The 23,131-nt window shown below is 44.7% G+C and overlaps 1 protein-coding gene across 4 annotated transcripts in view; it reads right to left on the reverse strand.

The window, feature by feature from the left end:
- The window catches only part of TMEM229B (transmembrane protein 229B), a 32,029-nt gene extending 12,249 nt beyond the window's left edge, over window positions 1-19,780 (reverse strand). The window contains exons 1-2 of one of the 4 annotated variants that reach the window (XM_030452593.1): window positions 19,748-19,780; window positions 8,589-8,758 (exon numbers count right to left, since the gene is read on the reverse strand). The gene's annotated coding sequence lies outside the window, so the exon portion shown is untranslated. Of the gene's footprint in view, window positions 1-8,588; window positions 8,759-19,239; window positions 19,260-19,314; window positions 19,527-19,747 lie in introns of those variants that run through there. The other 3 variants (XM_030452592.1, XM_030452589.1, XM_030452594.1) reach the window with 3 other exon arrangements.
- Window positions 19,781-23,131: the final 3,351 nt, after the last annotated feature.

Consider the following 23,131-nt stretch of genomic DNA (forward strand, 5'->3'; position numbering starts at 1 on the left):
CCACTAAAAGGCTGCTCTGGGATGAGAATATCTGAGAGCACTGTGAGAAAAGCTAAGACTATGACTCATGATTGCACATGCTGACAGCTGACAAAACCCTAACAAAAAAAAGATGCTAAGGTAAGTCAAGACTGCTTCACTACCAGCTTCTTGTCTCAGATGACTGTGCTTAGCAGACCACATTTTAACAGCTTATCTTGATGTAAGACACAATTTTAGTTTTACTAAAAGTAAACTCTGCTTTGCAGGCAGGAGCTCACTGAGCTTCTCTAGTTCAGCTCTCCCTTCCATCCAAAGGAGCTGCTGCGTGCAGTAAGAGAAAGTAACTGAATACAGCCAGGGTATCTGCACTGACCTGAAATGCCCTTACAAAAAAGGGAAGACAACTATTTTAAAACATGTCTCCACTACTGGGCACTGCAGTGGGGCATGCAATGACCATCAGCAGGAACAGGCTCTGCATATCAACTCCAGCAGTCTCAGCACTGGCTGAAGGCTCCACAGGCATCTGTCCCACTTGGTAGCAGTGAACATCCCACCTTTCTAAAGCAGAAGTTTAAGACAAGTGAATTCCTTGCATCTTCTGTTACATCAGAATACTTCACAGTAAGACATATATTCCCTTAATATTACTATCAGAATGAGTGGCAAGTTGTTGTCAACCAAGCTACCACCAGGTGTACAAACACACCTGGGAAGACAGCCTGTGTCCCAAAGAATGTGCCGTACTATGTCATATTTCCCATTCACTGCTGCTGCAGAGGTAAGATTTAGAAAACAGATCAGTTCTGGTTTTCAGGGTTCAAAAATAAAATGTTCTAAATCATACATAGCTCTTGTTTTTTCTTACATATTTGTTTATTTCCCAACAATTAACAAAACATTCTTATAATCCAAACACATGCACTAATTGGTCTGGATCCTTGGCCACTGCAGAAGAGAGAGCAGACACCAGGTACTCTAGATTGTTCTTCTTGCCTCTGGAAGCTGTTCTTTTCAGAAAAGGTAACTCATGTTGATGCACAACACAGAAAATTTATGTCTCACTGACAAAGATTCTCTCTCATTTATAAAAGTGCAGATCTCTCTCTCTGTTGAGTCCAGACAGTACCTTTCACCAACTCTGAATTCCACTTACTAAAGCATTTGTGATGGTCAGACAGGGCCACAAGTGCAAAGGAGTGATTGTGATGTGCAGTCTTTCCCCACTGCTGGGCTCCACAAGCAAAATGCTCATGCCAGGGAGAATGAGCTACTGCTGAGCCAGGCTATGCTTTCAACAACTTTGATCTTGCTACTTTGGTCAGATCAAAGACAGAAACCTGATACTCCACACCGCTTCAAGCCTGAGTATCTGAAACTTATTGCCCCCTTCCACCCCTCTGCAAGCTGATCCAGCAAACCTACTACCTATCCTTAGAAAACAATACTGTACTTGATGTCTGAAGAGAAAGGAACACTAAGCTGATCATACTTCATTGCTCCCAGAGGAGGCTTATTTTTGAAATCTCATGGCAGCCCACTGGCCAAACCCTATGAAACACAGGACATGCTCAACTGAAATACTGGAAGAGATGCTGTCTAGCAGACTACACACTACAGAGACATTTACACCAGAAGGGAACATGGAAGAGGAAGTGCTAAAACCACAACCTCCCATCCATGAACTTGAGTTCGTTCTTGTCACCTCCCGTAATTAGTTTCTCCTTCTGTCTCCTTTCTCCAGTAATCTGCCTTACACTATTACTGCAACATGATGCCATTCTAACAAATTAATTATTTGCATGACACATTTTTACTAGCTTCTTACAAACATTTCACACACACAGGCTGAAATTCATTCATGAATTTCAGGCACTTAACAAAAGGACCTTTATTATAAGCTTTGTCTCTGCAGGCTCCCATTTGTAGTTAACTGGAGCCTGTAAAGGTTGCTAGAGATGGACACATCCTGGAGAGGAAAGTAGAGTCTGAGAATTCCTGATGCTTACTATTCCTGAATCTTTCCAGTACCTACTCAACATACAGAACTTAGATGCTTAAAGCATATACAACGCTGATTTATTCACCTCAGTGAAATACCTGAGGTAACACAGAATAATTTTAAGCCTTATCAAACAAGATTTTTTTTCCTTTATCTTGTTTTCCTTCTGGGCAACAATAGGCACCTCATGACTCTGGGCAAAGGGCCAGCTGAAAAAAGATGCCAGTTCTCATCTGTGTGTTGGAAACTGTCTTGTGATAAGACTAGAAAATAATTCCTCAGTTTTAAGGAAAATCATTTGATATTGTGCATACTGGCCACCGAAAAAAAAAAACCCTCTCCAAACCCACCAAACCCTAAATTCTTTCTAAACCTTCTTTAAAATCTGTTAAACAAACAGAGCATCAGATGACCCATAGCAAACAGAACCAGAGAGGCACCATATGTTGTCTTGTCCCTGATTATGTAAAACAGCTTAAGAGCTGTCATTTTCGAGCCTGAATCACGCATCTACTATTGAAAGTCCTCGAGACACATTCTGGTCAGGCTGTCCATTCCTTTCTAGAGCTACACAAACCTGCAGCATGTAGGGACTTTTATGGCAATCACTAGGTATTCAGCAATACACTGTTGGTAGGATGAATAAGAATTTAAGCTTTTATCTCCCACCATGAGTAAAACAACCTAAATATGCTTTCATTACATAACTAGTCTTGATATGTACAACAACAAACTCATCACATTACATACATGCTGTGCCTGCAAAGTTAACTTTTAAATGAACATGCCTCAGCCAAGGCAGTCATGCCCGTGTGGAGCACACATACAAGTTGTTCCAGCAGCCCATGTCTGTTCCTGAAAAGGACTGGAGAGGGACTTTTGCCATCTCATGCTGGAAATAGTTTTCTTGGGCATTGTTCACTTTATGCCTAAGTCACTCCTCAGAGACACCTGCACTTAGATACTTTGACAGCACAGTACTACATATAAAGTTTTGTGCTGCAACCACAACATTGACAGATCTTCCTTCTCCAACTGGATTTATGATGATCAGTACACATGTATAGGGACCATCTTCTGATACCTGGAAGTGACCCCACGCAGCAGCCTTTCCTCACCATCTTTCCTGGTAGACCTATAGTGTGTAAAGAATTCCAAGAGTCCATCCAAGACCAGACTTGGGAATTGGACTGGACAGCAGAGGATGCTGCCAAAGAGTTCTTTTGCAGAGGTACATGAAGGTTCAGCAGCGAAGAAGCAGGGGATGCTAGAGATTCACCCTATCACTTCTCCCAGGACTGATGAAACCTCTGCTTTATTACCAGGTTTGCCATGATCGGCAACGTGATCTTGGGCGAGTCACTCCACCTCCCTGTGCCTCTCGATACCATCTCACTAATTACATGAAACTATTTGGTGTAAGGGCTGTACCTAACTACAGATCAGTTTGGCAGGTAGCACAATTGGCTACCAATACTGCCAAAAGCCATCAGCAAAACTGGAACACAGAGAGCAACTGCAGCCATTCACTTGCAGAAGCACCAAATTCACAGGCTCTTGGCACCATTGTTGTTTTCTCACTCACCTGGGACACACTGATTCCCAAGATTACCAAAGCATTTCTTGCAGGGAGCCTGAAGGTGCATCACCACCCAGAAACAAGCATTTGTATTTAACAGCATATTCAATAGGCTTCTCTGAGCAGCACTTAAGAGTGAGTAATTAAAAGAAATATTACTGCACTAGAGCTTCTCATTAGCAACCTAATTAGCCTTCTCAAAATAATTAACATTCCTTTCTATAAAGAGAACATATGACCCATTACATCCATCAGACAAGCAAAACAAATGCAGAAGGTAAAGGAGATTCCTTTCAGAGAGACAGCAAAAGAAGCATCTAGCAGCAACACAAGTAAAAAGAAGATAACACCCACAACTCAATACTGGACCAGACAAGCAGGTGTGCAGGACTGGGACTGGCTGCCTGATGTGTGCATCCAGCATTCACAGAGGGCTTTGTTCTTCCTCCACTTCTATGACCCACTGATAATTCACCAGCTGAGATGCTAAAAAATTCTACACTCTAACTTATTTTGAAAGCCAGATTTAAAGGCTCCCAAATTCAACAACACAGCTCTCTTCATATTCAAACATTCTCCCAAAGGTTGTATGTTTTGGCTACTAAAACACTTAAAATGCCCATTAAAGCATGATTTAATAATTTAATAATTGAATCATCATGCTTGGAAACCACCTTTAAGATCATCAAGTCCAACCATCAGTTCTACACCACTGTAACTACCAGATCATCTCTCAGAGTGCCACCTCTGTGTCACACACAGCCCATTTCTGTGTCCCACATAAACAAGAGAGGTGGCAGCTATGAACAGCATGGAATAAACACACCTCTGAGTTTCACAGGGTGGTGCTCTGATCAGTTGGACTGCCCTGAAGGAGTTGGGCACACATTTCTGGATCAGTGCATGCTGGAAATCAGCGTGGGTGAGCAGAGTCATGGGCATCAGTGTTGTGGGATGTGGGTGCATACAGGTGAGAAAAAGCAAAGGATACAGGTCAACATAGCACTGCCTGGTGCAGCAAGAACTGTGATAACACAACTGTTTGATGCATTGTCTCAGCGCAGAACAACAGCAAAAATAAGCCATGATGGAGCTGAGCTTCCCAACATTCACTTACTCAGGTAACACAGCAAACATCACAAATTGTGAGCGTGCAGTTGCATTTCCAGCCACTTCTGTGTTTGATGTACTTTTCCCTGGCAGGAAAGCTGAATACTGATGGCCTTCAACTGTGATTACAGTGAGGGCGAAGCTCAGCCACACGAAAGCTTCCACAGTTACATCACTATGGAAACCACAAATCCACTGTCTGCTCTGTTTGTCTGCTTCTTTTGCAATTAAAAACCAAAGAATTCTTCCAGTTTATCATCTTCTTGCTTCTGTCAAGAACACAGGAGGACCTGCTTTAGGACCAACCCTTTTTCTTCCTTGAGAGCCCTCTTTGTGAAGTCTAACACCTCCCTCACCTTTTCAGCCAGCTAGGCAAGCTTCCCATGGAAGATGGATGCTTCCATTACTTCTTTTAGTAAGGCCTCTTCAAACATAGTCTGGGATTTTTATCTTAGGTTTCACAGCTTCTCTCAGCTTCAGGACTAGGGCAACTCCAAAGATGGTTCATGCTAGAGTAATGAAATAATCTGCAGCCCAAAAAGCCAACAGTGTCCTGAGCTGCATCAGCAGAAGCACAGACCCCCCTGGTCAAGGGAGGTGATTCTCCCCCTCTGTTCTTGTGAGACCCCACGTGGAGCACTGTGTCCAGTTCTGGAGTCCCCAGCATAAGGACACAGAGCTCCTGGAACATGTCCAGAGGAGAGACACTAAAATGATCAGAGGGCTGGAGCAGCTCCCTATGGAGCCAGGCTGAGGAAGTTGGGGTTGTTCAGCCTGGAGAAGGGGAGGCTCTGAGGTGACCTAATAACAGCTTTCCAATATCTGAAGGGGGCTACAGGAAAGCTGGGGTAGGGCTTTTTACACACTGGGGTGTGCAGTGAGAGGGGACAAGGGGAAATGGTTTCAAACTTGAAGAGGGGAGATTTAGGCTAGATGTTAGGAAACAAATTCTTTAAACTGAGGGTGGTGAGACACTGGCACAGGTTGCCCAGGGAGGTTGTGGCTGCCCCATCCCTGGCAGTGTTCAAGGCCAGGCTGGATGGGGCTCTGAGCAACCTGGTCTGGTGGGAGGTGTCCCTGCCCATGCAGGGGGCTTGGAATTGGGTGATCTTTAAGGTCCCTTCCAACCAAAGCTATTCTATGATTCTATGAAATCTAGGCAGCTGGCATACCCGGAAGCTGCAAACTGTTCTGGATAAAAGATACAGTGTTTTGTTTGACTTCTTTTTCTCAAAGCTCTTTAAGAACTTTTGAGGCGCTCTCAAAATGGGGCAGGGCACATTACAAGACAGTTGTAAATACAAGGGTTAAACTTTTGCTTCAAGAAGCCCATAATTTCTACAGCAGTTCCCAGATCCAGGTAGAGGTAGCTTTTCCTGCACAAAAAAGATGAGTATCTCTCAGAAAAAGCCTAATAGCCAAGAGCAACTCTGGAAGATGCTGAAGGACAGTGGGTAAAAATACTCAAAAGGCTGAAATATGGAATGCATAGTGCAGTCTGGGTATATGAAATGGATGAAGGAATCCTCACACCAGCCAGCAGGAGAAAATGAAAAAAAGAAAAAGAAAAAAAGAAGAAAAACAAAACAAAAACAAAACAAACAAACAAACAAAGTAGTGAAAACTGCTCCTCATTTAAGTGTGTACATTTTATGCTGAAGAGCAGCTTCTGAACAAACCTTCAGCAATTCCTTCTCTCACACTGGACAGTTCTTACCTGAGCTCAGAACAATTAATGGAAAAATCTGAGAATTTGGTCCCTACAGCTCCTTAAGTCCTCATTGCCACTCAACTTCAGCTGACAACCACTACATAAGACAAATGTCCACTAGTAAACAAGTTGAAAAAAATATGCATTTTACGGATGTTCCAAAACAGCCATTTAAATCCACTACTCTCCACTAAAGCACTTTGCATGGAGAGAAAAATCCTGCTTGTGCACAAGAGAACTTCCAGCAGATGACTCCAGCTTCTCAGCAAGAGAGAGCTAGAAACAATCTGACATAGTATAAATCCTGTTACAAACCCCAAAGCAATACTACACAGGAGATGCAAACTAGGCCAGAGCAGGCAGTGCTTCCATTTTGATGCTAACTCCCTGCCCTCACATCACAGCCAGTTCTGGGCTGGCGTTACCAGACGCGTCCCCATTTCGTTGGTGCCACAAGAGCTCCTACCAACAGCCCACGGGATGATCACAGGTTACTTCTGCATCTCAACAATGTCACAATGCACAAGCCAGTTTCATGGAGGACAAGCTGAGCAGAGTGGTGATCACAGTCTGAAGGGTCATGTCCCCTTGGTTTTGGAAGCAGATCTGTCTGCATCTCCAGCAGGCAGCATCCTGAACAGGCCGAGTGGAAAGAACATACAGGAGGCATTGGAGGAATGAATAATTCATGGACTTGTTCTGCTGCCAATGCATCTATGTTTTCTGGTGCCCATACGGTGCTCAGTTTTTGTTTTAACAGTAATAGTCTGTTCTTCCTTTGATGGTTCTTGAGGGCAGGCAGTAAGGAGGATTTTCTCTGCTCTGAGCAATAGTACCATACCGCAGAACACTTGCTAGACAAAGCTTTCCTCTGAAGTACTCATGGCTGCTGCATCGTTTACCAAATGGTTAGTCTTGTGCCCAAAGCTCGATCCAGCCTTCCCAGGAAGCTGCTGATGCTTGCTTCGACACAACCTTTCAGCACTGGTCTGAACTTTACTGCTCAATAGATGACACTTTCTGACCAACCTGGTATCCAGCTACAAAACTGACAGCTCATAGTTAGAGCTCTGGGGAAGGGAGGACATGGGACAGGGGGCAGCTGACCCTGCTCATCTGTACTGTCAGCATTGCCAAAATTAAGTGTACTGCCTTAGACAGAGGAGTCTGCTCCCCAGCCTCAGAGAGGGACAGGGGTCTAGCAGAGCAAAAATACCTACAAGAGTAGAACAAGAGAACATGCTAGCATGGATCTCTTGGGCATTACCTCTGAGAGTGTAATGAGATCCCTGTGACAGAATAGGCTGAGGGAGGATGGAGCTACATGAAATCTGAATTTTATCTATGTAGCACCTACATATTCAAAGCGAGTCCCCAGGTAGAGATAAAGCACTGTGTGCGACCAACCTGAGAAACCTTATCCACAACAGGGAAAACAATACTGTAGCCTGAACTGCTGCAAGCTGTATTTGGAGCACCTGTGCTTAAAACCTCCTCTTAGGGCACCACACAGCATACAGCAGACACACAGAGCACCTGAAACTGCTGCATGGTCTGGAGATTGCCCTTCTGGTCCCACCATGTCCAGCTCATCTATCTACTAGGATCAAGATAAAGAAATACAAATCAACCTTCCAATTTGTTAACATTCTGCAACCACTCTGTGCAAGTGTAACAGACTGCCACACAAACAGGAAGGTGGCAAGATGAGCCTAAGAAGATTAGCAGAGTAACACGCTGGTGAATCAGGTGCTTGTGAGGGCCAGGAATAGATTCCTCATCATCCGACTCACACCTGTGCTTTTATCAGAGGAGAGAGCAACCCTCTGCTCTTTACCTACTGCTCTGGTTTAGCTCAGAGTCACTGTTCCACTGTCCTGATTGTTTGAACAGCCTAAGGCTATCTGAATGCCAGGTTTTAAAGAGACAACAAGCTTGCTAATATAAATTCCAAGCAATCAGAATGGTGTGACTCAAAGCAGACAGAAATCAAGAGCAATGTGTTCAAGCTGCAATATTACACTTCCAGAAAGCTCCTTGAAGTTTGAACCAATGGAAATCACTTCTCGACCACCCTTTATGCACTCTACATATTTAAGTTTAAAAGGTCCCATCCACAATGCAGTCAGCTCTGTACACTGAACACTGCCCTGGCATCCTGTTCTACAAGTGGATTCCTACCTGGTTTACCTTCCAGCCCTTACCTTTTCCGGGGAGGAATCCTGGAGCTCTCCCACTTTTTGGTCAGCTCCTGGTTCACAGCATCCGTGGGTTGACCAGGTCCCCTCCAGCAGTTCCGAGACGTTTCAGACAGCAGCTGCTTTTGGACCAGGTGCGTGTGGCCAGCACCTACTACACCAACCAGACAGCCTTCCTAAACCAAAGAAATACAGTTTAATCTTAATGAAGCACTGCCCAAGAGGGACTGTAAACACTGAATGTGCTATCTGTATGGATAGCTTAGCTCTGGTACCTTGGGTCCTGGAAGCCCTGACCTCTTCAGAGCCCCAGGAGGGCACCTGCACGGGCTCCTCACCTGTACGGGCTCCCTGCCAGCTGCCTCTCCTCTTTTGACTATCCACTGTTTTTCCAAATCCCTGACACCAAACACACAGAGCAACTTCACTGGAGTCAGTGACCAAAGGTTCCTCACTGTTACCATCTCAGCTAAGGTCTCAGTTAACCCTTGAAGGATCTACCAGAAGGTGCTTTGTCTCTTTTTTCTGGGCCAATCCCCCAATTTTTGAAGCAAGCCTCACTGCTAATGCCTCTTCACCTCCATCCTCCCTGTCCTCATGTTGCCTATCTATTTCTCCTCCTCTCTTCTCAAGTCATCACACTTTTCTTCTTCTCCCTTTGGGAGACAGACCACTCTGGGACAGACCACAGCCTTCATCCAGGAAGGTCCTCGCCACTGCCACCCACTCACAACCCCAATCTGTTCCTGGGGGCACCAGCACTGCCTTTTTCCCCATGACCCTAGTCTTTCACCTCTGTGTTGTGCTCAGGCAGCACAACAACATGACCCAAACAAGCAGAGCCCATGGCTGGGGCTGTGCTTCTCCATCTCTTTTGAGTACTGACATTCAGGATGTCACCCTCCCAATTTTCACAGAAACCACACTTTGAGGTGCCAGCTCCAACACACAAGTATATAGCACCATAGCTGTGTCAGCATCACAGATCTTACAGGGGCTTGTACATAGCATTTTTCTGGACTAATTGCCTGTGAAGAAGCTGGAGCAAGAACATTTATGTGTCAGACTGTGTAACAAATGAGATCTTCGCTTTATCCTAATGAATCTCAGGGACTTTGGGCACTAATGTCCAACAGGAATTCAAGAGAAACATTTTCCTTTAAAAAAAAAAAAAATCCCAACACCAAAAACCCACTACACTTTTTATTTAAATGACATAACTGCAAAAACACTCCAATTAAAAATGCAGATTAAATAACTAATCCTTCCCCAACAAAACCTCCCCATCAAGATTAATGAGGTGATGAATAGCATAAAACCACTAATTAAATCAATGTAACATGGGTATTATAGAGACATATTTAGCACTTTCTGCCTGTGCACTGAGGATTGCATTTACTTTGGAGTCTCCATTATTGTGAGAAATAGTTTCTATTTTAACAGCTAGGTATGCATACATGGAATTAGGAAAGGTCTTGGTTGTTAGCAAGCTCTGGTATTAACTGTTCTAAAGCTGTTCCTAAAAGTTACTTGCACATATTCTATTTTCATTATATGCATCTTGTCACAGTTGGATACAGATTTCTACTGAAATACTTATCAGACATATGCAGACAAAATTTTACAGTGTTTTCTGAGAATCACAAGAACAGAGAACACTTTTCACAAAGTCATACGTATATGCCTTTAATTTAATTTGCAAAATTAAATACTTTTGTCTAGTTTGTAAATATCATACAATAACTAACTACAACACTCCCAACTCCTTCAATGCAGAAATACAAATTTTACTTTAGGATATGCAGTCCTGTTAAATTCAGCCCCTTCCCTGGCACCAGCACCCAAGCCACTCGCAAGGCTTCATCAGAAGCCAGACCAAGGAACTCAGTCATTTGAATGCTCCCCTCATGCTACACTAATGCCTGTCAGTTCTCAGCTGTTATCACCTCTTAGACCCAGCTCACAGACCACCAGCAGGAAGAAGTTATTTTTTCACAAAGAACTTCATCTCCACAAACTCAAAACTGTTCATTAGCAAAGCCTATGTCGCAACAGACAATCAAAGTGGCAGAGCTGAAGGTTTGACCTGCAAGCTGACATGATTAACAAAACACTTTAGCTGTTGAGAAAAGAGGATTTCCTTTTTACTTATGTACATCACTGAACTTTCTGGGTTGAAATACTAACCATTAAATAAAGGGGAATGTCTGTAGTAGGGAAAAATCAAACCAGTGTGATGAGACCTTTCAATACAAAAATAGTTCAAATCTAAAATCCACTAACAGGGCAGACTCAGGCTTCCCAAAACAGCACTTACCATGCTCTGACTGTTCCTCTGACACAGACACCCAAATTCCTAGTGTAAGCAGGTTGTGGCCCACACATGAGCATATTTTAGTAGTAGTGCTTATTAAAAGACTAATGCAAAAAACAAGCAAACGAAAAGGAAAGCAAGCTCCTGACTGGGAACTTGCTTGTGCATTCTTTCAATTGCCTGTTCTAGTATTTACCCTCCCTTATTATTTCCAAAGCGCTTCAAAACAGAAAGCTCAGGTCCACACAACTACCTGATGATAAACTGTCCTACCAACAGAGAAAACCCACCTCAACCCTGCTCCATGAATTATCAGGGATTCTTCTGAGAGGAAAAGTGCCATGTTCGGAAAGGGAAAGCATCTGTCTTCCCAAAAACTCATGCTGCTCAGGCAGGACTTACACAGAGGGTGAGGCACATTTCACTTCCAGCTGAAGTCCCAACATTCCTTTTCATGAGGGCTTTTGAACCTGAGCAGAGACCAGCTGGGATCCAAACATCCCTGAACCTACCCTGGTAGGCAGAGCACAAAACACAGCAGGTATGGCCAAATTTCCTTCTCAAAAGGACTGAATTATATCAGAGATACATCTAGGGCATGCATTGCTACACATTCCTCACCTCCTGAAAAGGAAATACATCTTTTCCACAATAAAATCAAAATAATTGGAAAAACAACTCTCTAGAGCACCAACCTGTTTTACAAGCAAGAAACCAAGAAAAACAAGTGATTTCCCAGGTTAGGTGCATCTTTCACAGATGCCTCCAGGTGGGTCCCCCTACCTCTACAGAAAATTTCTGGAAAAGTCTTGAGGAACACATTAGATTTCCAGGGTTTCAGATTTTTTTTTAAAAGCCATGCTGCCACCCAACAGCTGAAGAGGCTTGGGCAGATGCCCACATCCCCACACATCTACAGTTTCTCCAAATGCTTCTGTGGCTATTTATCAACAAAAGCAGAAATGTGTTTAGAATTACTGCCAAGAGTGTTCATTTTTTGTTGTTGTTGTCTTGCAATCTGTCTTAAAAAAAAAAAAAAAAACACAATAAAAAAACTCAGGTTTCAAACAAGCAAATTCCCTGCTGCTGCTGGATCTGTCTTATATTACTTGATTCTCACATTTTGCTCCGTGTACACTCATCCCTGCTTATGTTCCTTCCATTCTATTTCTGCTAAGGCAACAAAAATGAATCAGCTGGGTTTACATTCAGACTTTCATGCATTACCACAGGTTTCAACAATTTTTGGCCAAGCAGCAGGGCACTGCAAGTGTTTTAAGACTTCTCACAGCTTTCCATATATCCCTGCCATCTACCTTTTAATCTAAATGCTCTCACCATTTTTCACAGTCCCAAAGATGAGCTACAGAACGCTTTCCTTGAGCTGCTGAACCATCAATGATTCACAGACCCATGGGAGGGGATCATGATTTACTCACATATACCAAGATATGCTTCCTTATCTTTCAGAACTCCATAACATTTTCCCTGTTGATTTCAGATTCTGGGAATACTTCTCTCTAAATCCAAGGTCAAATCTGACCTTGCAATCTGGCAGGTTAAGCAGGAGGCGAGTTAAAAAGGAGCAACTCTTACAAAACTCCACCTACACTTGCTCCACATCATGAAAGCAAACTCACTGGCTTTTTTGGTAATTGAAGGCACAGCACTGTTGCCTAGCAACTTATCTGATTACCATTTTTTTCAAGTATCACATGCACACTTAGATATGTTGCATAATAATGTCTCACTTTCATGCCTCCTAACCCAATGGGAAAAACAGAGGGGGAAAAATATCTACCAAACTGATGCCTTTAGTCTCCTTTCCAACAACAGAGAAAGTACAAGACAGTAGCTCAGGAACAGGCTTAAACATTAATATTCGTGACTTTTTTTCATGCCTTTTTCTGGCTTGCTAAATGTGCTTATACAAGCATTTTATTTTATCTGCTTGTCTGCAAAATGACACTAATAATACCAGCTTTACAGAGACATACTGAAAATTCATTAAGAACAGAGAGGTTCTAAGACGAAAGATGTAGTAGAAGTCCTGGTGTTAGCACTTAGAGCTTTTTAGTACTCCAAGCATTGCTAAGCCCTGGTCCAAAGTGTAGCAAATTTCAGTCATTGACATGACATTGTCCAGTCCTTGTTTCTCAAACAGGATCTCAATTTAGAAATCAAAATGCTCTACTTATTGATCTGATCTTTGAAAAACTAATTACACTCTAGTTAATCCATGAGAGAATTAAGCATTTAGTTGCCTTTATGGTGAGCAGTGATATCTCATAATACAAACTGTTTCCAAAAGGATATAATTATCTGAAAGGAGGATTTGGGTTCTAGTAGCTGACTTACTGCACATCCACAAGTTATATGCCAATATGATATAACATAATAAACTACCTATTTTAGATATGCACCCGAGTCTTCCAGCTCACAAAATGGGAAGAGCTCAGCTGCCCCAAGTGCTGGCCTCTATCAGCTCAAGTGACTGATGTTTCAGAAGCTTGGTATCTCATCTCCATGGTAAAGTATTAAGCAGCAAAGGAAAACCAAAAGCAGTTAACAGTCAAGCTCTACAGTGCTAAGGAATCATTACTTTACCTCCACAGTGGCTCCTCTCTTCCTAGCAGACATTCAAGCATTTTTATAAACTGTGACCTAAATCCTGCGGCTCCTCTGCAAGTCCACTTCCAATTAAAAGCTTAATTGCAAGATGTGCCTGGATCAAAATAAACCGAATCACATGGTATCTATCATGCCACTAGGGGAAATGATATACACATCTTGAAAACACCAGAAATCACAGAAAGAAGTAACTCCTCCTCTAGAACTTACTGGAAGCATCCTTACTATAAACCTACACGAGCACAAAACACAATGAAAATACGTGGGCCAAAGAGTGCCCCGTGGATGAAGCAAGCCTGGCTTTACTAGGTTGGTTAGCAGGAGAGGTAACAGCCATGCACACCACCTCCATCAGGCATTCTCTGCTCTAAGCAGTAACTCTACCCAGAGCTCTGTACAGACACAGCCCGAGCCAAGATTTCTCAGCCCAGATCAGGCTGGTAGGGCTGGATGAGTTCAGCTGCCTTTCCCGCCTTTTGGATGGAAAAAAAAAAAAAAACAACAACAAACTCCCCCCTCCCCAGAAGGCACTTAGCTGTATACACAGCACCATGCCACAGCTACTCATGCAAAAATACTTCACTGTCTCCTGGCAGAGTCTAGGAGAACAAGAGAGACAGGTGCTTTGCATAAGTCCTTCATGTAGGTTACCTTCAATATACAGTGCACCTGAGAGCAAAGATCCAGCAAGGAAGGAGTCAAACAGCAGCTTCACCACTCTCTGCTATCAACACTTATCTAACGACTGCTAATGCTTGGATCTTATGCAATGAAAGCAAGACAGCGGGCATTCGTGGTAGGGAAGATTCCCTCAGTTGTCTAATCCAGCTTTAGCAGAAGCCTGTGAGGGTGGGGGGTTTTGCAATAAGGTTGTGGTGAACTCTCATGCACTGACTAGTGAAAATCCAGGACAAAACAAAGGGTAACACAGAACACTTCTACACGAAGATGAGACACCTCTGAAGTAGTAACCAACAGGTATCCTCATTCAGATATGCCTACAAACAAGTCTCTAAAGCAGTCTGGTTTTACCTTGCCTCTAAGGACACATTAAAGAGCAGCACACACCTGCCAATACATGTCTTTTACACTTGCTTCTGCTGGGCTGTGAGGTGCACAGGCTCTGGCTGACACCAGAAATAATTGAGTGTATCATTTACAACCAGGAATGTAGCTCTCTGACTAACCAGAAAGAGCGCCTTGTTCCCAACTGGCACGGATGTTGGTAATCTGTTTCTGCAGAGCCAAAGCCTTTGCCCAGTCTGGCTTTCTTTTGGGATGCTGATTGCCTGCACAACCACCTTACCTAGGAGGTCAGAAACCAGTTGGATACTCCTGCCCCAAGTACCCTCACCATAAGGTGAAATGCAGATCAGTTTATTTCTTACATACAAGGCAAACAGCCCTCTGCTCCCCCACCAAAGTCTGTACAGAGCCTGCAGAGCTAAGAGCAAACAACACGGTCAGGAGATAAAGTCACCGGGAAATACTAAAATACATACAGGAAGCAAAGCTGAGAAGTAAAAACGGAACATTTACAAACCCATACCAAGCAAGCCACACGCAGGTAATACCTTCTATATCAAAAAACATTACCTACCTAGATGTTCAATCTTCTTGCAGAAAAAGTAAGGAAAAGTGCTGTATTTCACCTTTAAAAGGCAGATTTTACTTTGAGAGAGAACTCCCACTTTTCATGTCTTTCATTCCAGACCCAAAGCAGGAACACCTGTGTTGGACACTGCTTCACTTGCAAGTATACAGGAACACACAGGATGGATGGGACTATGTGTATGTTTGCTCAGGTGTCATCTCCCAGTCTGTAGGAAATGACTCTGCCCTCTGAAAGCTTCCTAAGATATAGCATCTGCCTATGGAGGGGGGCAGTGCTTACCACAAAAGGAAGGTAAGGAGTGGGTGCAGAGGCTTTCCCTGCCTCCTGCTGGCAAACAATTTCTCTAAGTAATTGACCCGCTTTCTACAGAGTAATTAGCCTTAGGGAATGAAGCACTGCTGCCCTTCAATTAGTCATGTTGTTACCTCTCTTGTCTTACTATGTAATAGCAGGCTGCCTGAGACTGGAAAAAAAAGAAACAAAACAAACCAACACAACAGCTTAATTTCATTTTCTTAAACATGGCATTTATTAAAAGCAATCCAGAAACAAAACAAACAGGTTTCCTTCATGCCACTACCATTTAAATCTCCTCAGTCTATTAGCCTTCTCTTTCTTAATAGCTTTTTCAGAATATTTTCCCTTCATCTTCCACGAGGAAAGATACTACTAGTTAAATCACATGATTTAGAGTTAACTTTTTGTTTCAATATGACATCTACCTATGAAATGCCACCCTTCTGTGCCTCAGTTTCCCCTTCTACAAGCAGAGGGACACCCATGTTCCTCAATGGGAGCATCAACAGAAACACAGATTTTGCAGACAACCACAAATTTTGCACAACCACTTTTCTGCTGTCAGAAAGTTTAAGAACTGAAGGTCTCTTTTCCTAAAATCTAGTGAAACCTTATGCATATCACTTAAAATTTCAAGCAGTTTCTTGCAACAGAGCGCAGTAACTTGGATAAGAATGCAAGTCCATTAGTGTAAGGAGACTAGATTTTCATACCACAAAATCAAGAGCACAAAAAAATCATGCCACAGCCTGCGTGGCAACTGTAAAGCTGGCAAAGGACTGTTCAAACAAGTCTCGTGCAGATGACCCTTAGTGACCCAGCCCATGCTGCAGAGGAAAGAAAAAAACCTACAGAATCTGGCCCCAAACTCTGCAGTGGGTACAATTCTGGCCACCAAAGCATGTGATGACAGTAAGAAGATGCTTTTTTTTTTTTCCCCTGAGAAGAGTACAGTCTCCTCTTCCCTATTCCCCCCAGACCTCCTCCTTCCTGGAATGCTCAGTCCCCGATAATGGCTCATTCCTAATGCTTTAGACAAAGGCAAAAACTATATCCATCTGGTTAAGTATGCCACGACAGGAAATACCCTCCCGGGACACAATGCGGTGACTGCCAGCAGCCCTGAAGCATGGGAGCTGAGTTCAGTAATTTTCTTAACCAAATGGACAGGCACAACAAGCACATTCAGGACACTGCAAAATAACCTCTCCTCTCCAGAGCTCTTTATGTATGGGCATAAGTAGATCCACAAATTATAAGGCCAGAGAGATCCCTACATCTTTACTCCCTAGGACGTCTCCACAATGCTGAAGTATAGACTTCAATATCTCAATTTAAAGACTCCAAATGCTGTCAAATCCACCACCTCATCCAAAACCCTCTTTCTGCCTTACACTCAAAGTCAAGAGCCTACCTGCATGTCCCTTCAAGGTTAAATATGCCTTTCACTGCTCGGTACCACATCATGTTATAACATTGTCAGCAAAACAGCAGAGTCCCCACTACTGTCTATCATTTCTATATGTAGGCAAAGATCTAGGTTACTCTCAACCAGTATGTCAATAAGCTATCCACAGCTTTTAATTTAGTCCCCCTTAACCATTTCTGTAAACTGCCATGGGATCTCACCACTAGACTGCCAAGGTCTAAACTCTCCCGATGAAGCACCTATTTTTTCTGCCTCCACTGTCACCTCATGATGGAGTGGGAACTGCAAGTCTGACCAAGGCCATGGATTTTCTGCCAGGGCATCAACAAAATATTCCAAGAAGTACAACCTCAACACCTCCACTTCCCTCCCACCAAACTACACTACTTTTTTCAACATGCCCATAATCAGAGGATCTCAGAATGTTTCACAAACATTGAATATACCTGCTTGTTACACTTCTGCTGACTTTGTTCAGGAAGCTGCTACAACTACTAGTTGATTTAGATTTAGTTGATTTATAACAGACATGATTTAGAGTTAACTTTTTGTTTCAATTTGACATCTACCTATGAAATGCCACCTTTCTGTGCCTCAGTTTCCCCTTCTACAAGCAGAGGGACACCCGTGTTCCTCAGTGAGAGCATCAACAGAAACACAGATTTTGCAGACATATTCACAAAGCTCCCTGGGGAGAAAATACCTACCTTCAAATTAAGCAAACAATCTTAATTTATCCAGATCAGCAAGCTGTCACCACACAGAGAAAAACTGACATCCCTACATGGAAAAGGTCAAACCTTCTCACTGGGACTATGCACTGGAAGAACCTTCAGGATGTGCCATGGACATCTAAGTGTCTTACAGACTTCCTACAGGAATCTCCTCAGTGCTGACTGAAAATGGGTTACCCACTGGCATTAACAACCCAGTGTCAGTAAAACTTCCTTTTCTGTTTCCCTGCAATTTTGTGTCAATCTTTCTTTTCAGAACTTCTATTAACCACCAAACAGAAGCTACCCACATCTCTATCAGATGCTCTAGCAGATGCATTTGCATTCCTAGAAACCACAGTTCTGTTCTTCCTGCAAATCCCCAGCCCATAGAGCTTTGACAATCACAGAGCCAGGGCCACCTTGCCCATGAAAAAATTCAGCTCCTGCAGAGACTACTATTTCCTCAGAATTAAGAGGCAAACAGGACAAACCTGTCAAATGCATGATGTCATAGAACAACACTAAATATTTAATCCAACAAGTGCTTTACTGCTTCTGCTATGTAATTAAGAATCTTAATGAGTCTGTATTTCTTGGTACCTTTGGCTCAGCAATGCCAAATGCTCTCGAGGAAGTTCCAGCCTAACACTCCAACTCGAGATGAGAGGGACAGGCCAGCCACCCAGCATCCCTGTTCTTAACATCCTAGAGGTAATTTTCAAAACCCCATGTGCAAACAGTGGGGGACAGAGAAATCAGATTTTCCAGTTCACCAAAATTCAGCTATAATGAATATTTTTCCATACCAAAAAGGAACAAGAGCAAATATAGTGGAAAAAAAATAAAAGAAAGAAAAAAAAAAAAAAGACAAAAAAAAAAAGAGGGAAACCCACTCATTTTCAGCCGATCATAATATCCGGGTCCCTGACCTCTGATCATTACACACAGGAATAATGCACAAGGTGGCAGAAAAGTCACTGAAAGGACCACAGCCATCCCCTTCCTTCCCAATTCCACTCTGCAAACGATGGGCTGCTTTAGACGTATTCCTGCTTTCCTGGAATAAAGTTTTACTTAAATTAAGACCAAAAAAAAAAAATTCAAAACACTGGTTTTGCCAAAAAGGGGGACTTTTCACAGAAAATCAGTTCCAGTTTCAACAACTATTCCACTCCGCTCCCCTAGAGCCCCTGAGCACTTCCCAGACGGACCAAGAGCTCCCGACCAAACCCCCCGTGACACCCCCTGCCTCGGCGCTGCCCCGAGGGGCTGCGGGGGCAGCGGGGCGGGGCGTGCGACTTCCCGGGGGACGCCGCTGCCTCAGGCCCCGCTCCCCGGGAGAGGGCGACACCCCGTGCCCCGGTCCGGGGCTCCGGGCCCCGGCGCGCCTTCCCGGGCCGCCGGTTGGGGCTGGCCAGCTGGTGGGGAGGCTGTCGCACCGCCGCCCGCCTTTGTCTCGCCAGGGCCAGCTTCCCCCCTCGACGCCCTCCCGGCGAGAAGCGCGGCCGCAGCCCGGCGGAGGCGGCACGGCCCTCTGGCCGACAGAAAGCGAAACCACCGGCGCCCAGACGCCAGCCCCCGCCTTTCGCCCCGGGCAGCGCATCCCTCGCCGCCGGTCTGCCGCGGAGAGGCCGCCGCGGGCGCCGCGCACCTACCGGCGGGGCGGGCGTGGGGGCGGCGGTGGGCCGCGGGCGGAGGCAGGTGCCGCGGCTCGCCCCCCAGCCCCCTACCCGTGCTGCGGCTCATCGCCTCACCGGGGTCCATGGGTGCCCTGCGGCCGGCGGCGGCGGCGGGAGATGAAGTGTGCCAGTGACACTCGCCCGCGGTATAGATGCGGTTCCGATCTGCACATGCTCGCTTTCGACAGCCGGCCTGCCCCGCTACCTTCCCTTAACTCTTTCCCTACTGCCCCGCACTGCCTCCCCAGCAACCGGGCGGCGGCTGCGGCAGCGGCCCGGCCCCCGCCAGCCTGCCCCCGGGCCGCCGGCCCCGCGCCCTCCCGCGGAGGTGCAGCCGGTTCGCTGGGTCGGCAGCTGGGGAAGCCCGGCCGGGTGGTTTCCCCAGCGGCCTGCAGGGACCGAGGCGGGGGAGAGCCCGTGGGGGGCGTCTCTCCTCCGGAGAACTGGACCCTGCCGGGGTGGGTTGAGTGTGTGGAGGGAGCACCTTGCGCTAAAGGTTCCCCCCAAAGCCTGGAGTGTTTGCGCTGGCTGGGTACACGATGTGGCAAGGCTTCTTGGCTGGTGAGCTTGCGGTACAGGTTATTCATATTTACTCTTCCAAAGAAATAAAATTTAAAAAAAAACCAAACAAACAACCACACACCACGCTCAGAAAGAAAAAAAAAAAAAAAGACCAAAAAAAAAAAAAAAAAAAAAAAACCAAAACAAAAAAAAATCCAAAACGCCGAGCAGCTACAAGCAGCTAAGGGATATAACCTCCATATGCCTGTTGTTGAATCTGGACACTGGCAGGACATCCCTGCAGTGCAGGAAATCGAGCACAAAGGAAATATTTTTCAGCAGCTTCACTGCCAAAATATTGAAATGTAATCTCTACAAGACGTGTTTTTCCACCCAGAAGGATCGTTTAATATTCAGCAGATTGCCTAAGGAAAAGGAGTAAGAAAATAAATTTAAAGCATAGGTGGGAAAATAAATGGCAATTGTTTACCTTTTTATATTAACTCTTAAGCAGCATGAAAACACGGGGGGTTAATAATGCTTTTCTCCAGGATTAGAAATCAGGAGATTGCAATCCTGAACCAGAGTTCAAGAGCAAACAGATGACCTCTCTGTACCTTTGGCTTCCCTCAGAAAAATGGAAGTAACAGGGGCTCTGAAGTGAGGATTAGCTAGTTAATGCCTCTAAAGTGCCTTATGGTCTTAAGGCAGAAGAGAGGGAGATTTTTACTTTTATTCCTTTACAGAGTGAGAAATCAGAGTATTGTGGGATAAAATGGTAACCTCAAGTGACAGAAACTGAGAAGTGGCAACTGATACCAGAGATGTGTGTTCATGCAAGGCCCTGCTTTCCCTAGTTAGGTACTGACACTGGGCTCTTCTCTGGTCTTCCCAGACCTCTGATGCAGTCCACATTTTCTTTCTCACAGGCACCCGGTTTCCTGGTTGCTCCTGCCTTCTGTAGTACTAGAAATGATGAGCTAATATTTTTAGCAGAATGAGGATGTTTTTACGACCTCTGGTTGATGACTCAGCATTTCTGATGTCAGTAGTAAATGGTTCCAGTGAGGAGGAAACGGTGGATCTGTGCAGGGCCCCGAGGCATAATTATAAGGAAGGATTCTCAAGGTGTCTGGCCGCAGTGACTCTCTCAAAGACAGGCATTCTCTCGAGAGGCTGCACCTTCAGCCCCCAAAATTGCAAGGCCAGCAGATGGGGCACACTGGAAAAACCCGATGGCTTTGTATAACTCTGCATACCCAGGAGTGCCTGAGCTGCTGGCTTGCGCTCCTGTCAGCGTTTGCCCGGGGACTATTGTGGACAAATCGCTCTGGCTGCTCCGAGGATGCCACAATGCAGCAAACCAGCCTGTCACCGAGTCACCTGATTGCACAATCTCACTGTGAGAGCTGAGTACCAGAAAGATGGAGCATTTTAAAGGGGAAATGGAGAATAATGCACAGCTAGCCTACCTCAGCAACTGAGCTGTGCAAGCTGGGAAAGTGCTGCATCCACTGCTGACCTCAAGCTGGATATAAAAACACCAGCTGTTTTATATATATTTCATCAGAGCTGAGAAGGAAAATGATAAGATAGCCACAGCATCTTTGATATTCTAGGAAGCACCTTTTAAGTGCCATATCCGATTAGGCAGCTACAGGGGACAGCAGCCTCATGCAGTGCATATGTATTTATTGCTAAATAGCATCCTCTAGAAAGCACTGAGGACTGTGCTAGAGACCTAGTTGAGAGAGCATGTGAGAGAGATCATTTCTCAGTGTGAGACAGCATGAACATTTCACAGCATGAGAGGAGGGAATGCCTTACCAGGAGCACAGGAAAAGTCAAAGAGAAGGGAAGAAGAGAACTAAGCGATACTCACCTGCTAGAAGAAGAAATCAACAGCCAGAGATGGACTGGAAAAAATGAGAGGCAAATGTTGGAAATACATAAATCTGTATTCTCCTGTCTAGTGACAGTAAGCAGAGAGAGGAAGGAGGAGGTGAAGAGAAAGAAGAGGGCTCCCAGAAGGAGAAGGGAGGAAGGAGGAAACAGTGAGGCAGGGGTGAGGGGAATAAAGACAAATGCTGCACTGTGCTGAGGGGACTGGCAGGAGGGAGAGATGCTCAGAGCGAGCAGCTGGTGGTGGAGCTGTACACCTGAGAGCTTGTTCAGCTCTCCCCAGCTGCATTAGCTGGTCCAGAAGTGCTGTTACTTTTCTTTCCAGCCTTGTTTCTTTCAGCCTGAGCTAGTAATAGAAGAGTGAAAAAAAAACTATAAGATTGTAAGATTGTGAAAGTGGGAGTAGGAGGAACCTGAGGAACAAAGGAGAGAGGATTTCTAGGACTACCCCTTTGCCAGACATCCACTAGGATGCTTGAGCTCTCCAAGGCCTGGTGCCAGGAGCAAGCACCATTCTCTGCAGAGCATCCAAGCTTGTATGCAAGAAGCTGGCTCCAAGATGAAAAGAGTCTGCAGTGACCCAAGTATGCTCTAGCCCCTCTGCAGCCACTTGTAAACAGGCACAGCAGGTGCAGCTGATCTTATTAATGACCTCATAATCCTGTATGCATGTGTTGCCTTTATCCAGAATAACACAGGTCATATATAATACCTGATTTAGTTCCTCTACATGTGTGCCCAAAGCCAGCTCAGATGTCTCTGCTCTGTCCTGTCTGGTTCTGCAAGGATTTATTCATTTGGGGGCAGTATCACGTCTGACTTTCTGAAAACATCTTGGGAAATACATATTTGCTTGCTGCTATACACTTGAAACTAGGCACACTAAGGAGTGTAGTGCAGCAATACCCAAGCTTGTAGAGAAACAAGATAAACCAGGTGCCTCGAGTTGCCAAAGAGTGGGTGTGAGTCCACCTGTGCCTGGTTAGGGCAGGTCCCCTATTACCAGGGGGCCAATAAAGGTGGGACACACACCCACAAGGAAGGAGCTTGCTCTGGTGTGAGGCATGGAGAGGCTAGCAGCTTGTCGAGCCCCAGGAGCAAGAAAGGCTTTTCCTGCTACACAAGCTAGCTCCTCACTCATGCATTTTGTGTCTGGCAGAGCTTATTCTTTCACCATAATGTATGTTTTGTTTATGGCACAACTGTTACACTGAAAAAAAAGAATGACTTATTTCTTTAGGGACTATTTATTGTGGTCATTACATTGGTATCTGAGTGCATCACAGATGTTGCTGCCAGAATAGTCATTCCCAGAGAGGTAAAATCTCACTCTGCAGCTTGGGGTTTGAAGACCAGACATGTTACAGTTAAAAGGAACCATAAACTTGAGATTCGTAGCATCTCTTTTTCCCTAGAGAATTTTGGGTTTTGTATGGCTCCTTTTGTTTACATTCCAGTTGTGGAT

This window comes from Calypte anna, chromosome 5A (genome assembly GCF_003957555.1).
Source record: "Calypte anna isolate BGI_N300 chromosome 5A, bCalAnn1_v1.p, whole genome shotgun sequence".
In the NCBI taxonomy this organism is placed as follows: Eukaryota; Metazoa; Chordata; class Aves; order Apodiformes; family Trochilidae; genus Calypte; species Calypte anna.